This window comes from Mytilus trossulus, chromosome 6, assembly GCF_036588685.1.
Source record: "Mytilus trossulus isolate FHL-02 chromosome 6, PNRI_Mtr1.1.1.hap1, whole genome shotgun sequence".
Classification (NCBI taxonomy): domain Eukaryota; kingdom Metazoa; phylum Mollusca; class Bivalvia; order Mytilida; family Mytilidae; genus Mytilus; species Mytilus trossulus.
Window position 1 is genome coordinate 67,465,174 of NC_086378.1, and position 18,675 is coordinate 67,483,848.

The following is an 18,675-nucleotide window of genomic DNA, read 5'->3' on the forward strand; positions in this document are numbered from 1 at the left end:
AATAATAAATATTCGTGTAGTAATATGCCCTACGAAAGGAGACCGTAAAGGCAGAGCAAACGAAACTTGAGGATGAAGATGAAGATGTGTTGATAAGATCTGGAACGTAAAATGCATAAAACTTAAATTTTCTCGGTAAAAAGTCACTTACTATTATTTCTCTTTCAAAACTGCCATTAAGGAAACACGCATTAAAATACCCGTTTGGAAAGGGGGGGGGGGGTCTCAACGGAAGATTCCGGGAACGTTCGGCCTGATATATAATATTTAGCCGTCATGTTAAGAATGTAAATTATTTGAATTAATATGGGAAAGTTTGTTGAAATGTTCGCCGATTATGGCCAGATATTTTTTTTCCATTGATTTGTGACTAGGCCTAATAAACTTTTGAGCTGCAAAAACAAACAGTTTCTTTTAACGGAGCTATCCATTTGATTTTAGGGGGGGGGCTAGGATAAAATTTGAAAAAATAGGCAGGGCAGGAGTTTTGAGTAAAAAATAGGCAGGATGACACACTTGCAAAAAAATTAAGACAATTTTGGTAAAAAAGTCAGGATAAACTAAATAAAAAAAAGGCAGGACAATGTATTATATGTCTCTGGCAGGACCGAACACAGTCATGACAGTGAAAAATAAAAAGGCAGGACAGAAATTACAGCTGAAAAAAAGGCAGGACAAAATTTACATCCTAGCCCCCCCCCCCCCCCCCATAAAAATCAAATGGTAGCTAAATGGAGCTACCATTTGATTTTCATGGGGAGGCTAGGATGAAAAATTTTGTCCTGCCTTTTTTTTCAAATTTCATCCTAGTAATAATGATACAACTGATACAAATCAAAATATAGAGAACAAAAATCACAACTTTTCTAATACATCCCTTAATGTCCCTATTACACGTAAAGAAATCAAAGACTGTATTAAGAAGTTTGATAATTAATGAATTTCTAAAGGTGTGGTCAAACACTCTAGTTTTACTTTTGACCAAACTTTTTAATAAGATACTTAACTCAGAAAAAATCCCCAAAATTTGGAACATTTCTCTATTGACATCAATTTGTAAATCTGGTGACCCATGATGGCATCTGATTGTGGGAACTATAGAGGTATAAATCAAAATCAAATATATTTTATTGTCAATTAAAGACTCCCATTACAGGCAGAATAATCACAAGTTAAATTTGGTACAATGATTACAAAATGATTACAATTATTTGAATACAATTAAATCAATGATTACAAAATATTTCTCTTAAAAAGTCTGTATGTTCTAAGTTTATTTCCAAATGACATATTTTTTCTGTCATCGTTTAAAGATGAATACCACAACTTATTATACTTTAATTTAAGTTTGTTTAAAATAAATCTTTTCAAGTTTGATTTCATATTAAAAACTTGTGATAAATCTATGTCTTAATATTTTGCTAATGAATTTATAGAATTAAACCAACTTTTCTTACTATGGTTTGATAAGGATTTTGATACAAGGAGAGCTTCAGACAATAATTGGTCCTCTGTACTTGTTAAACGTTATAAGTACGAAAAGGATATCTCCCAAGCTCACCTATCACTGCCATATTTGTGCTTCTCTTTCCTACTCCCAGTGAAAATTTACATATTTTAGAATGAATTGATTCAATTTGCAGTTCTTTACATAATTTTTCAAAATAACAATCTCCTTTTTCAGTTAACTTTTTTGAATCTAAAGCACCCCAAATTTCACTTCCATAAGTTAAAATTGGTTTAACTGTGTGGTCAAATATATGAAGTAAAGTTTTAATTTCTGGTTTATGACCTTTAAATATTTTATAAATTTTAAAAAGAGCTTTTAGTCCTCTTTTATATAGATCATGTTTAGCCTCTGTAAAGCTTCCAAAGGCACTAAAGTTTATTCCTAAATATGTATACTGTCTAGCTTTGTCAATAGGACAATTATTTAATTTAAAAGATGAATGATTTATTTTTCCTGTACAGTTGAAAACCAAACCTTTTTGTTTTTTTTAAGGTTAATTTCTAATCCCCGTTTATTACAGTTACAGACACAACTTATCTAAACTATTTTGTAAGCCTTCTACAGTTTCAGACAGCAAAACTACATCATCAGCATATAATAAGCAGTTCAACTGAATTGAATCAAGTTGAACTGGGTCACAAGTTTTATCAAATATTTCAGGGAGGTCATTAATGAATAATTTAAAAAGATTAGGGCTGAGATTATCCCCTTGTCAAACCCCTATATTAGATGAGAAGGAGTCTGTCATGTGAGATTTGCTCATTCTCACATTCAACTCAGTCTTTTTATACATGCTTTTAATAACATTATAATATAAATCACTGATGCCATATTGTCTTAGTTTATAGAAGAGACCCATATATGCCAAACTGTATCAAATGCCTTTTTGAAATCGACAAAACAAGAAAAGTGAAGTTTAGGGCCCATTTGAGTATATTTTTCTATTAATGTTTTGAGAACAAACATATGGTCACTTGTTATTTTTTTCTTGCAAAAACCAATCTGTTCTTTACATATTATATTTCTCTTTGATAAGACATAAGACATAAGACATAAAGCTTTATTTAGAGTCGGTATAAGCAAGCAATTACAAACATAAGCTCTGAAGAGCTTTTAAAACCGACATAACAACAAATAAAACAAAACAAACATATCGAGTCATGCACACAACATTAAACATATAAAGCAAGAGTTCAATCAGTATATAAACATGCAGCACAAAAGTTCTTTAAGCATCTTACAAGTTTAACACATACTGGTACATGCAATTATGAGATAAAAACACAAAAGCACAAATGAAATGGTTTGCACATAAAAAGCATAAAAGCACATTAAGTTTCTAAAATTAGCACAAAGGCAGCAGAAGCACTATAGTAAAAATATTAGAATAAATTTGCCATGCTGAAAATAAAGCAACAAAACAAAAAATAATAAGCAGAGATTAACTGGTTTTGCAGGCAAAGCATTGGCATGAGCTGCCAGACCAAGAATTTATCAAGTTCTTGAATTGATTTAAAGACGATTGCTTACGAAGCTCATCTGGCAGCTCATTCCAAAGCCTAGCACCTGCATACCTGAAAGATTGAAGGCCATATGCAGTTGTTCTTACATGTGGTAGATCTGCTGTATTCTGGTATCTGAAAGAGTAAGTTTTTTCCTTTAAGTGAATCAAATCATGAAGATAAACAGGACAATCTTTATTTATAATTTTGAAAACTTCAATCGCCAAAGATCGCATTCTTCTTACTTTTAAAGATGGTAATTTTGATTTGCAGAGTAGATCTTCATAACTTGCTGAATGGTCTTCGTAGATCAACCTTAGTGCTCTCTCTTGAATTTTCTCTATCTTTTTTGTATTTACCTCCCCACAAAAGTGCCAAACTAGTGGGCAGTAATTAAAGTTGGACATTATGAAAGAATAATAAATTGTTAATTTTCCGAGTTTAGTCAGGTGTTTACCTATTCTTTTTAATACATTTAATTGTTTGGATGCTTTTTTACATATTATAGAGACATGTTCATTGAAATTTAGTTTAAAATCTATTGTTACACCTAGCAGTTTAACGTTATCTTCACACTCTATTTCATTACCTTCTAATTTAAATTTTAGGTTTTTGTCTTTAGTTTTTTTACCTACAGCTATTGCCTGAAATTTTTCTGGATTTGCTTTCATTTTATTTATTGAGAACCAGTTTATCAAAATTTTACTTTCTTCTTCTAATGTTTTAATTAATTTATCTAAATCGTTATCTGCGTATGAAAGGGTGTTGTCATCTGCATAATTATAGAGTTCACTTTTATGAATAAAATAGAAAATGTCATTTAAAAAAATATTAAATAATGTTGGCCCTAATATTGACCCTTGTGGCACCCCTTTAAACATTGTTTGCCAATAGCTTGAATTAGTACCTACTTTAACACACTGTTTTCTATTAGTTAAATAGCTTTCCAAAAGTTTAAGAGATGAGGCGGACACACCATAAGATTTTAATTTTAGTAGGAGGAGGTCATGGGGTAGGCAGTCAAAAGCCTTGGACAAAAAAAAATCTCTAGCCTTATGTTTAATATTTTTGCAAATAGTTTTCCTAGTGCACTTCCAATGGTTATATCCCTATAATTTGAGGGGTCATCAGTAGAACCACTTTTGAATATTGGCACTATAAATCCTTTTGCCCACATATTAGGGAAGGAGCCAGTTAAAAGAATATGATTAAATAATTTTTTAAAACTTGTTAATAGAAATGACTGGCTACATTTTAGCATTTCATTTAGGATGATGTCAAAGCCACTTGACTTCTTATTTTTTAATGTGTATATATATAGCTGTAATTATTTCTTTATCGCTAATTTGGAAGTCAAGTTCTGATAATATTTTTTCCTTTTCCAATTGCTTAAATCGATTAATAAAATTGTTATCGGTTGCATTAATTTTGCTTTTATTTAGCTCTTTAAAATAGTCAAACCATGTATTACATGGAATGTCTGGAGATGTAGATTTCTTTGTATCTTTTGATAAATCCTTTTAAATATCCAGTATTTATTAGGGTTATTTTCATGAAGGTTGTCAAGTTCATCCATTATACTTCGTCTAAATTCCTTTAATTTCTGTTTTCTAGTTTTTCTGTACAATTTTAATAGTGAAAAATAAGATGTCCTAACAATTGGATCTTTGCTAAACTTTTTAAGGAGTTTTTCCTTACTATCTAATAAGCATAACAAGCTGTCTTGGTAAAGTCTTTACATCCATTTTACAAAAACGACTTAGTGATTTTCTTGAAACATAATTTATTTTTTTCAAATCAAGGTGGTTTTAGAAAAAAATTACAGAACTGTAGATCATGTCTTTATTTTAAAAACAATAATAAACAAATATTTGTTTAAATGTAAAAAGAAACTATATGTGTTTTGTAGATTTTAAAAGGGCTTTTGACAGTGTCTGGAGATCAGCTCTGTTCTTAAAATTACAAAATAAAGAAATACAAGGCAAATTTTATAATATACTGCATGACATGTACTCTAATACCTTATATTCATGTAACTATCAAAATATGTTTACCAAGCCTTTTCTTGATAATCAGGGTGTCAAACAAGGTGACAGTTTAAGTCCAACTTTATTTACTGTAAATTCAGAAATTATTGCGAGGTTTTGATTATTGCGAAAAATGCGACAGACTTGTAAACGCAATAATTTTAACTCGCATTTTAAAATCATTGATATGAATTAAACAGGATTTTTCTCAAAATCATTTTAATTAAAATCGCATTTAAGTCTAAAATGACAAAATCGCAATAATAAATGCACGCAATATTTTCTGAATTTACAGTAATATATTTGTTGATGACATAGAAAAATACTTAGTTACAAACTTAACTAGTGCAGTAAATTTAAATGGTCAAAAAGTGAACCATTTATTGAATGCTGATGATTTATTATTGATATCGGAATATGCAGATGGTCTCCAGAACTCTCTTGATTCTTTACAAAAACATAGTACTGAATGGAAACTGGACTTGAACCTTAAGAAAACAAAAATTATAATTTTCTCTAAAACTAAAAGTAAATTAAAAAAACGTTTACTTTTATTACAGTTCTAATGCAATTGAAATTGTTGATTGTTATAAATACTTCGGAGTTGATTTTCATAGCTCTGGAAAATTTATACAAGTAGTGTCAAGCCTCTCAGATAAAGCTAAAACAGCATATTTTGCATTGAAGTCAAAACTACCATACATATAATATAGTGAAAATTTGTCTGTTAAGACTTGGCTCCAGCTTTTTAATTCAATGATAACTCCTATTTTAACTTATGGATCAGAAGTATGGTTATCAGAATTCAAACCAAATTTTGAAGCATTTATAGACAAAAGTACATTAGACAAAACACAAAACTCCATATTTAAAAACATACTTGTGGTTCATGGAAAGTCTTCCAATCTAGCAGTGCGGTGTGAATTAGGCACTTTACCCATTCGCATTAAATGTTATCAACTTATGTGTAAATATTATGAGCGTCTCAATAATATTGGTGAACAGTCTGGTGGTCCGCATGAAATTTTCAAGGCTGCTTAAGCCTTTTGAAGTGGACAAAACTCTCACAAATAGAGAAAATTCATGGTCTTATAAACTATCTGAATTAATGAAATATATTGCAATACCCTTTAAAAAGCATTGTGATAGTAATTTCAAACAGAAACTAGAAGATTTCTACTAAAATAAAATTATATTTTAACTTTCTAAAATAAAAGATGGACACTGTGGTAAACTTTTATTTTTTAGTAAAATTTAAACAACAAGAATATTTAAATTTTAATATTCCTAAATACCTTTAACCCTTTCCTCCATAATGACGCCTTTTGACGCCACCCCCCTTACTTAATAATGACACCTTTTGACGCCTTTGTAGTACCTCAGTTGAAACACTTTGACTACAAAGTGTCTGCAGTTGACTAAAATAAAATTGGTATCCATTATGAAAAGGAATATCATAGGAATATATATATATCCGACTCAAATTTATTTGATGAAATAGTTGTTTTTCGCAATGCCTTAATACTTTAAAGCATATGTTCAGCATTTTATCAAAAAAATCCTATGCGAATCAAGTATGCAAAAAAAAAAAATTCAATGGAGGAAAGGGTTAATTGAAAAAAACTCACTTAATTAATAATAAGAATAATGCACACTCATTAGCAATAGAAACTGGGAGGTATGCAAGACCAAAAATACCATCTAATGAGAGATTTTGTAAATTTTGCACAGGAAAAATTGAAAATGAGATTCATTTCTTGATTGAATGTCTGCAATATAACAAAATTAGATCTAAATATAAAATTAATGATATAAATTTAAATAATTTGGATGAAAATTTTACCAAAATGTTAAATCCTATGTCGGAAAAGGAATTAAAATCTATTTGTATGTATATTGAAGAAGCTCTTGATTTGCGAGACCACCATACCGTTTCATCAGATAATAATCCTTGACAGTAGTTTGTCCATATACATATATATATATATAAATATCTTATATTGTGTGTTTTAAGTAAATATATGAAAATCTAGAATAATACTGAAATATATAAGTCTATGGTATCAATATCAGTTTATAATGTATTTGTATACATAGAATTGGCTTGACTTGTTCCATGAATCTTTATTTCATTTGTGTGTTGTTTTAATATTATTAATTATCTGTATTTGGATCACGCTTCTATTGAGCTCTTTCCAATAAAATATTGAATTGAATTGAATAAACAGGAATCTCAGGAGGGGGCACTTCCTATACATATAAGGTGTCAGCTGGGAACAGTATATTCAATACATGTACACATGTTCCCAATGCATAGTCGGATCCTTGGCCCCCTTTCGTGGGAAAAATTGGTTTATCAGGGGCGGATTTATCATCAAGGAGGGGGCCTTCCCCCACTTTTTAGCTCACTTGGCCCAAAGGGCCAAGTGAGCTTTTCTCATCACTTGGCTTCCGGCGTCGTTAACTTTTACAAAAATCTTCTCCTCTGAAACTGCTGGGCCAAATTAAACCAAACTTGGCCACAATCATCATTGGGGTATCTAGTTTAAAAATTGTGTCCGGTGACCCGCCCAACCAACCAAGATGGCCGCAATGGCTAAAAATAGAACATAGGGGTAAAATGCAGTTTTTGGCTTATAACTCAAAAATCAAAGCATTTAGAGCAATCTTACATGGTGTTAAATTGTTCATCAGGTAAAGATCTATCTGCCTTGAAATTTTCAGATGAATCGGACAACCCATTGTTTGGTTGCTGCCCCTGAATTAGTAATTTTAAGGAAATTTTGCTGCTTTTGGTTATTATCTTGAATATTATTATAGATAGAGATAAACTGTAAACAGCAATAATGTTCAGCAAAGTAAGATTTACAAATAAGTCAAATGACTGAAATGGTCAGTTGACCCATTTAGGAGTTATTGCCCTTTATAGTCAATTTTTAACCATTTTTCGTAAAACTTAGTAATGTTTTACAAAAATCTTCTCCTCTGAAACTACTGGGCCAAGTTAATTATAGATAGAGATAATTGTAAGCAGCTAGAATGTTCAGTAAATTAAGATGTTCAAACACATCAGCATCACCAAAACACAATTTTGTCATGAATCAATCTGCGTCCTTTGTTTAATATACACATACTGACATAGACCAAGGTGAGCGACACAGGCTCTTTAGAGCCTCTAGTTTTTGGAAAAATTTGGTTGCTTATACAGGAAATCACTGAAGCGTGACTGGAGCGGCCCCCTCTTAGGTCAGTCAGTGGGCCCAAATTATGAAAATTTTTGGATCCGCCACTGTTTATATATAGGGAATCATTGAAGCATGACTGTAGCTTAAATTTCACATTATTATACAGTTTTCTATCAGAAGCTTTATTTTGGCTAGCATACCAATTTCTAATATATTTAGTGTGAATTAATTTGCTAGATATGATTAAAAATTTATATTGTCCGAAATGTTTTACTTCTTGTTTAATTTCAAAAACTTTTTCTACTAGCAAATGAGAACTGGCAGAAGAAGTTATGTTAGATTTGTGAAGCTCTTGGCTGCATTTATAAGCATCTTTCAATAGACTGAATTCAGTTGTAAGATTTTTAAATCTATACCAGTATTTTACAATTGACTTTACAATATCATAATGTTAGGGGAAAAGACTGAAGTGGGGACCCCCTCTTAGGCAGTCTTTGGGCCCCCTCTTATGAAAATTTCTAGATCCGCCATTGTTTTCTAGTTTTAAAATATGTGAATAGGTGTTGAAAATGTTAAGAAATATATTAAGTCAACAAATTAAAAAGAAAATGTGGTACACTGTATGATTGCCAATGAGACAACTCACTATTATGTTTCTAGATAGGCAGAATCAGGGGGCCCGGTCTGACAACACCTTTTGTTAGAAAAATTTAGTTGATTGTATAGGGAATGACTCGAGTAGGGACTCCCTCTTAGGCAGTAAAAGGGCCCCCTCTTATGAAAATTTCTAGATCCACCATTGATTTCTAGTTTAAAAATATGTGAATAGGTGTTGAAATATTCAGAATATTAAGTCAACAAATTAAAAAGAAAATATGGTATACTGTATGATTGCCAATGAGACAAATCTAGTCTCTAGATAAGATAAGATAGTTTATCTCATAAAACCATGCAAGTACAAAGGTTACAGAGAAGTTTAAAAATGATATACATATAAAACAATTTATTCATTTAAAATGCACACAATAGACACAATTACATTAGAAATTAACAACTTTAGGTCACTGTATGGCCTTCAACAATGATAAAAACAGAAACTACTATAAGTTACAATAAGGAGGCTCGAGGGTACATGTATAAAAATTTAAGAGAAAAATAAACATTTATTTTTTCATTACAAAGGAGTAGATTCAGTAAGACCCCTTTTTGGCCCCAAAATATAGCAGTTTTACAAAATTGTGAAAATGTAATCCTTAAGCTATTTATTGGAAAGTAGCATGCTTCTGCTAAATAAATATAGGATGTTTTTGACAATACAATGCATATATCAGGTACTAGCATCATTAAGTTATGCTAAATTACTGAAATCTTCAAAATTTTAGATTTTTTGGTAAATTTTAGACGGTTTCTGTCTTAAATGAAAGTGTAAATTTTCCCCTTACATTATGATATTGTAATTATTCGTGTTCATTTATAATATTGAAATGTTAATTATACCCCATGCAACGAGTTGCGGAGGGTATAATGATTTTGACCTGTTCGTTCGTCCGTCAGTCCTGTTTCTTGTCATCACATCATAATAAGGACATACTATGTAGTTGTGCATATTGACGGGAAATTGCGATTCAATTTTTTTTCTAGGAGTTATGCCCCTTTGAACTTATTTACTTTAATGTACTACTGCAACAGTTTGTCATCGCAACTCCTCTCAAACCACACAACAGAATTTCACGAAACCTTTTCAGATAATAAGGACATACTATGTAGTAGTGCATATCGACCGGAAATTTGGATTCAATTTATTTTCTAGGAGTTACGCCCCTTTGAACTTATTTACTTTAATGTACTACTGCAACAGTTTGTCATCTCATCTTCTCTCAAACCACACAACAAAATTTCATGAAACCTTTTCAGAAAATAAGGACATACTATGTAGTTGTGCATATCAACGGGAAATTGCGATTCAATTTTTTTCTAGGAGTTACGCCCCTTTGAACTTATTTACTTCAATGTTCTACTGCAACAGTTTGTTATGGCAACTCCTCTCAAACCACACAACAGAATTTCACGAAACCTTTTCAGATAATAAGGACATACGATGTAGTTCTGCATATCGACAAGAAATTGTGATTCAATTTTTTTTCTAGGAGTTATGCCCCTTTGTACTTATTTGCTTCAATGTACTTCTGCAACAGTTTGTCATCTCAACTCCTCTGAAACCACACAACAGAATTTCATGAAATTTTGTAGATAATAAGGACATACTATTTAGATGTGCATATTGGCAGGAAATTAATTTTTCTTATACAATTTTTTTTTCTTACACTAATTTAATTTCTCCAATGACAATGTGGGGACGTGGGGTATGTGAGTGTGCTCACTAAGGTTCTTTAATTGTATTTAATGATAATACATAATATATATATATACATGTAAAGGTTGAGGATGAACACAGATGCAGCCACTTTCATTTTTTGACAAAAACCATCAGAAAAGTTACATTTTTTGGCAAATTCAATAGATTTTTCATACGAAAGCTTGAATCTGAGCGTTTTTAATGACTAAGTCAGTCAAAATCTTTCACATTAACTAATTGAATCAATTGAAATAGACAGTTAAGAGTTTAAAAAGTGTCCAAAATCTTTCGTTAGATGAATTTGAAATTTGAGGCCAAAGTCGGAACCTTACCTATACTCCTTTTATTTGTTACCTTAAGTAGTTGTTACTTTATCATATGGTACAAAAATAATTTGAAAAAAATCAATTTTTTATGGCCTCAGATGAATTTTAAAATGTAGATCATCATTAAAATTGCTCAAAATTATCTCCCTTTGGTATAAAAATGCCATTTTTGGAACTCATCTGTGACCTTTATTTTTTATTATTATTTTCAATTAAGCTGTTCTTAAACTTAACTATTGTAAAATTTGTGCGATTTCTGTAATTAAGTTCTCTTATTTCGATATTACCTCTATTTCTGCTATTAGTTCAACAGAAAAAAGGTACCTTTACAAAAATGTATGCTTCTTTCGAAGGCAGGTTGTGAACGGTGACCCCATTTTTTTTTATTAAGTACAAGATTTAAGTACGTTTATCATTTTTACAGAAACAATTTTTCCTTGTAGATGTTGCAGATACATTCATACAAATGATGTTGAAGAAACAAAGAGAAAAGGAACTTGGACTGTACCAGTTTGTTTGCAGCTTCTAAGGTGAAGTATACTTATTTAAATGTTTTGTAAAAATAAGAAGATGTGGTATGATTGTAAATGAAACAACTCTCCATTAGAGACCAGTGAGACAAAAATTAACAACCATAGGTAACTGTACATCCCTCAACAATGAGCTATACAACGTCAAGGACTTGAAATTACCAATGAACAACTTAGGGCCTGATTTATTAACAAAACATTGAACAATAAACTGTTATGATATACAGCAACAAACTACTGAATTACAAGCTCCTGCATTGAGACAGACACATGGAGTTTGTAAAACATTAAAAATGGTTGCTGGCACGAAACCCTCCATCTAACCTATGACAGTGGTGCAACATTTCAACTAGCAAACTATAAAAATCATTTGAAAAGGGCTTAATTCTAAGATCAATACAAAGTCAAAGCACAATAAAAAATCCTAAAAAAAACCACATGAAATACACATCTGAGATTTATAGCAGTTACTGAAAGCATGTTCTAATAATCAATATTTTATCCTTGTCCTTACACAATGGCCTGAATTTCTCTTAAGGGCATACCGTACAGTCTTGATCCTGTATTTACAAGTTCGTGAAAATTTGCATATAGGCTTTTTTTTACCTGATTAAATCAAATATGTAATAAAAAATATACCTTCATGTGCTACTTTTTGAGAAAAATGAGGTCGAAATTTTGTATATTTGCTCAAAATTCCGATATGTGGCCGTATTTTCTTCTTTCTAAAAAAAGACATATTTTTTTTGTTATAAAAGATAAACACAAATTGTTTTTTGTTAAAGTCATATGAAACGAGTGAGTGGTGAAAAATAATGTTTGTCCAATTCTTGAACCAATGGATGTATACATTCATAAACTTAGTCCTATGTGCAGGATTTTATCATTATTTTCGCAAATATATCATAGAATCGCCAATTTTTTTCTCTCTCTGTTTGTTGTGATTGAACAAATATGGCTGCTCATTTAATGCCGTGATTTGAAGCCGTGATTTGAAGCCGAGTTTAACCGATTGTCACCTTATAGTAAACAAATCACAAAAAGCATGGGTATTGAGCACGTGTTTAACATGTATATTCAGATATTTGTTTATTTCAATGACAGATCCATGCATATTGTGGTCACCGGATTTTTACGAGGAGGGTTACGCTCGGGTCACTATGCATACTGAAAATATGTCGGCAAATTGCTTGCTGGCAGCAAGCAATTAAAAAAAAGTACTCTTCTTCTAAATGTGGACAAATTAAAGAATTTTCATCAGAAAAAAGTATATGTACATAAGTTGTTTAATGAAAACTAACCATTTAGTTATAAAAAACATATGTATATTTTTTTTTAATTTGAGGTTTCTTATGACTTTAAATAATCGGTAATTTCTGTATTTTATAAGTATCCTAAAAAATTATGCATTTTTTATTCCGAAATAACTCGTATTTGTCAAATGTTCATGAATTGAGGATAAATATGTCACTGTTGGCTTTTTGTTTATCAAAATTAAAAAAAATCCTTTATTTACAGTTTTATAAAATTTGGGTCACATAATCTCCCTGCAAATTGAAAGTCAAACAAATTGCTGTTTTGAAAAACGGGGTTCCATGAACTCGTTTTCAAATAAATTCAGTTTGAATGATAAAAATCAGTCGAAAAATGCATTTTTCTCTGGTATGTTAAAGTTTGATGTCGCGAAAATAACATTTTGCATTAGCAACGTCATTACCTCCTCTGTAACTGTATTGTATGCCCTTAAAAGCTAACCTAGACCTATAAATGAATGATTATAGCCATCACTTGATGTCATCTAAACAAATAACATATAGATGGAGAGAAATTTTAGTTTAAGTCGCAAAAATGATCAACAAGAAAAGATCATCAAATAAGTATCATGAATGGTTGAAATTGTCAGTCAACTCAGAGTTTTTTGTACGGTCTAGTTTTAATTAGGATTTTATTGTAGATTAAGGAGGTAAATTTCCTCTGTTGAAAAAAAAATGGTTGAGAAGTCGGAAAGTTTGACTGAAGATTAAGGATATCAAATGAAGGTCAACATAAATTTAAAGTAATGTTTATATTTGTATTAATACATGTACCTCGAGTATGCATCAAAGATGTATTGGGTAAGATGGTAATAACTGTATGTGAAACAATAAGATTTGTTTAAAGTGGGCAGTACATGTATATTAAAACATACCATCAACATTAGCACAACTAAAAATGCAATCATAAAAGCATCTGCAAAGTTTCATAGAAATCTGTGAAAGTATGACACAGTATCCATGGTATCAGTTATTTGATGTCCATGTCATTCAAGGTGGATATTGTGTCATTGGCAATAAACAAATTTCCTATTTACATGTACCCACTTTAATCGGAACAAATTTGAGGGAAGTTAACTGTTTAATGCATATGCCATTATGTTTTCTATACATGACTAAATCATCAGAAAACTGTAAACCTTCCGCCAAAATTGCACCATTTATATTTTTGAATTTATTTCTTTCGGGTGTTTGTAGTGACAGAGTACCAAGATGTCTTACCACAGAGAAGGTATTAAAACCTGTTGAAAAAACATAGAATCCGAGTCAAAGGTTGATAATGTGAAAATAGACTATTATACCACATCATCTTATTGTCGAGCCTGCAACTTTTGTTGCAGAAAGCTCAACATATATATAATGTTCTGGGGGCCAGCAGCGGAGTTAGCTGAATTCTTAAAAGCTTTATATTTTAGAAGGATGAAGACCTGTATGCTTCATACTTTGAATATATACCAAAATGCCTCAGGTTACCAAGTTTCTCTCCGTCACATGTCTAATGTCCTTGACCTAATTTTCATGGTTGAGTGTCTACTTGAAAAAAAGTTAAGATTTTTATACGACTGCAAAAATTCAAAATTTTGGTCGTATATTGGTATGAGGTTGGCGTCGTTGTCGTTGTCATCCAAAGACATTTGGTTTTCACACTATAACTAGTAGAAGTAAATAGAAACCTATGAAATTTAAACACAAGGTTAAAGACTAGAAAAGGAAGTTTCAAATTGATTTTGGGAGTTTTGGTCCCAACAGATTAGGAGTTTGGGTCCAAAAAGGGCCCAAATAAGCATTTTTCTTGGTTTTTGCACAATAACTTTAATAGTATAAGTGAATAGAAATCTATGAAATTTTAACACAAAGTTTATGACCACAAAAGGAAGGTTGTTATTGATTTTGGGACTGAGTTTTGGTCCCAAACAGTTAAGGAATGAGGGTCCAAAGCCAAAGGGTCCAAAATTAAACTTTGTTTGATTTCATCAAAAAATGAATTATTTGGGTTCTTGTGTATATGTCAAATCTAACCGTGTATTTAGGGTGCAATCAACAGTTTTTTTCTATGACGTCATATTTTGAGGGACCATCTATAATTGACCCTTAGTGGTGTTAATGTTAATGAAGATACTTGTATAAAACTAGATATCATTAGAATCATATGTATAAGTTTGTGATAAGGTCAGTTCAAGGGGAACCATTAGTGGTAGGCCAATGTTAATTGGTGTTCAGTTTTATAAACATTAGCACATCTCATTTCCATGGAGAATATTTGGCCCTGCTCCCTCAGTCATGGTCTATTGACTTTAAAACTTTTGCTTAGTTTACATGTATTAATGTGTGATAATATCAGTTTAAGATGAACTGCTTATGTTAAGTCAATGATATTTGGTATGCAAATTTATTGTCATTTGAAAGTGTTGTTTTCATGGAGATTATATAGCCCCACCCCTGATCATGGTTCATTGACTTTGAAACTTTTACATAGTTTAAAAGTTAATGTTTGTGTTTAGGTTCGTTTAAAGGGAGCTACTTATTATGAGTCAATGGTAATTGGTATGCAGTTGTATTATATTTATCATTGGCACATCTCATTCCATGGAGATTGTTTAGCCATGTACCTTCAGTCATTGTTCATAGACTTTGAATATTTGCATAAATTACATGTTAAAATATTGCTATTTAATTTCAACATTGCATTATCAAAATTACATGAATATTTGCATAACTTACATGTTAAAATATTGCTATTTAATTTCAACTTTGCATCATCAAAATTACATGAATATTTGCATAACTTACATGTTAAAATATTGCTATTTAATTTCAACATTGCATAATCAAAATTACAAAAAAGGGATACATATCTCTGTGATAACAGTTTATTAAGTGTAAGTTCTTAGACCACATTCATTCTGTGTCAGAAACCTATCTTGTGTCAACTATTTAATCACAATCCAAATTCAGAGCTGTATCAAGCTTAAATGTTGTGTCCATTCTTGCCCCAACTGTTCAGGGTTCAACCTCTGTGGTCCTATAAAGCTGTGCCCTGCGGAGCATCTGGTTTGTAAAGTGAAATTCTCTCTTATTATAAGTAAAAAGATAACTATATTTGGTATGTGAGTACCTTGCAAGGTCCTCATGGCTGTCATACAGTTTTCACTTGACCTCGACCTCCTTTCATGGATCAGTGAACAAGGTTAAGTTTTGGTGGTCAACTTGACCGTCAAGTCCATATCTCAGATACTAAAAGCAATATGTCTAGTATATTTGGTGTATGGAGGACTGTAAGGTGTACATGTCCAACTGGCAGGTGTCATCTGACCTTGACCTCATTTCCATGGTTCAGTGATTATAGTTGAGTTTTTGTGTTTTTTTTTTCTGTTTTTCATATACTATTTGCAATAGGTCATATATATTTGATGTATGGAAATAATAACAGAATGATTGTTAGGTGTACATTTCTAGCTGGTATGTGTCATCTGCCCTTGACCTCATTTTCATGGTCAGTGGTCAAAGTTAAGTTTTTGAGTTTTTGTCTTTTTATCTAATACTATATGCAATAAGTCTACTGCTATAATAACTATATTAGGTGTATGGAAGAATTATTAGCTGTATAGATGTGTGCCTTGTATGGTTCATCTCACTTTGCCTGTCCTTGGCCTCATTTTCATGGTTTAGTGGTCAATTTTTAGTTTTTTTGGTTAATGTTAAGGTTATGTTTCAATTGTAATAAAGCTTCATTTTAAGGACTACAAAAGAAGGCGAGACATTTCAGCGTGTGCACTCTTGGTTTTATATTAAACCCTAGAAAGAAGCTACAGATTAATGTTAACTGCAAAAATACTAAAATCCTTTATTAACCCTTGTCGTGCGGGGGCCGTAATATTACGGCCGTACCCAAAATACCGTTATTTTGGCATCAATGGCGCTCCATACATTTAGAGGTTATCATAATACCATTTATTTCGTAGTGTATGCACGTTTCCTCAATCTGAAACTATTCATGTCATGTTTCTCACTTTAAATATTCATTTTGAGCTCAAATACGAACTTCAAAATTTGATATCGGACAAAATTGGGTTTTTTGGAGGGGTGGGTTACCTTCAAGGTCTGAATCACGGAGTTCAGAGGACTGAAACCTTGACAAATACCGTTAACCTAAAGGCACATAACGACTGGTCGTGTCTATTATCAAAATACGCCAAGGAAACGACTACTTCCGGTTGCAAGTCCAGTTAAAGTTCAAAATTGGAAAAAATCCGAAATTTGGTGAATTTTGGTGCAAATGACCTTCTTTACACTGATGAACCCAGATCAGTTTCACTCCGACCTAACAACTGTTGTGATAAAAGTGTTCACTGGTGTCCACGCTACATGTAAACTACAGATGGATGCATCTATTAGCATATCTCGGACTTACAGGTCGAGAAAAAGAACGAAAAAAGGTCAAAATTGACGCTTTTTGTACCTGAGGACCAACTTTGGGGCAAATTTCCGCCAAAAAAGCCCCCCATTGTAAAATGTTAAACAATTAAAAAGTAATTAACAGCGTCCTGATCTTTATAAGTTCGAAGAATAAAATTGAGTCATATTATGGTATGATGTTGTTGTTAGCGATGTATGTCGACACATATGGTTTCCGGATAATTATATAGTTTAAGCGAATGGATATCCATGAAATTTTACACAAGGTTTAATACCAAAAAGGAAGGTTGGGGTGATTTTTGGGGTGATGGTACCAACAGTTTAGAAATTAGGGGCAAAAAAGAAGCATTTTTGTAGTTTCCAGACATTAACGTGTGTGCCAGTGTACTAATCTCTCTGAAATTGTTCTTCAAGGTTCCATATCACAAAGGGTAGACTGGAATTGTTTAAAGGGGTAATTGCCTCAAACGTTCAGGAAATAGGGGGTCAAAAACAATCATTTTTCTAATTTCCAGACAATATTTTGTGTTTAAGTGTCTGGATTTCTTTAAAATTGTACTGCAAAGTACCATACCACAAAGGCTGGGATTTAGTTTTGGGGTAATTACTGAAAGGGGGTTGAAAAAAATTGGGGGAGGGGGATTTTTTTCTCTCATAATTCTGATCAAAATCCAAATACAGACAGTCTAGCTATCATGCTTGAATATTGTGTCCAAACATGCACCAACTGGTCAGTCAAATAACAAGGCTGCGCTGCACATCATTTTCTTAATCATATTAATCTGACATGTTAAAGTTTGTACATTATGAAGTTACTAACCTGTTGATTTTGTGTATTTCAGATTATTATTGAAAAAAGAGCACTTTGAAGTACTAGGAGAATTTGAAAACATCTTGGTGAAAAAGTCTGACTGGATATGACAGAACATCAAAATAAATGACGAAAAATTACACATCTTATCAAAATAGCACTACTAGAAACTAAAAGCTACTTGCAATTTTCACTGGTTTTGAGATCAGTAACAGTCTGACAAGGAAAGAATTTAATGAACATGATTACGATGCCTCTTGATAAATATAAAAACATATTGACTGTAAAATAATTACCAGTTACCAATTATATCTGTTGTTTACAAAATTTGTTATTTGGAAATATCTGTTGAATGTTTTGAAATTAAAATGTGTTAACTTAAATGATTTAAGAATTGAAGTCTTTAAATGATACAAAAGCAAGGATACATGGAATGATTGCAATTGAGACAACTACTAGCCCTGCATAATAGGGCACTGATGTAAACAAGTACAGGTCACCTGAAGTCTTCAACAATAAGCAAAATCCTTAATTTAAAGATCGTTATACATGGGCTTATTAAGTCCCAAGATAATGGTATCTACATCACTTGCTGTCAAATATTTGTTTGTATGTTTCTGATGAAGGTTAATTAAAATAAGCCCAGCACACCTAATTTGTGAACTGTTTTCTTTTAATTTCAAAAGAGAAAGCTAATAG

At 31.6% G+C, this 18,675-nt stretch overlaps 1 protein-coding gene and 1 long non-coding RNA gene across 2 annotated transcripts in view; both read left to right on the top strand.

The window, feature by feature from the left end:
- LOC134721722 (uncharacterized) overlaps positions 1–18,675 on the top strand; it is a 103,003-nt gene that overhangs the window by 11,811 nt on the left and 72,517 nt on the right. The window lies entirely within an intron of this gene.
- LOC134723688 (uncharacterized) lies at positions 32–18,418 on the top strand. Its single transcript, XR_010108154.1, has 3 exons — positions 32–135; positions 11,350–11,436; positions 18,008–18,418. It is a non-coding gene; the product is annotated as an uncharacterized LOC134723688 (long non-coding RNA).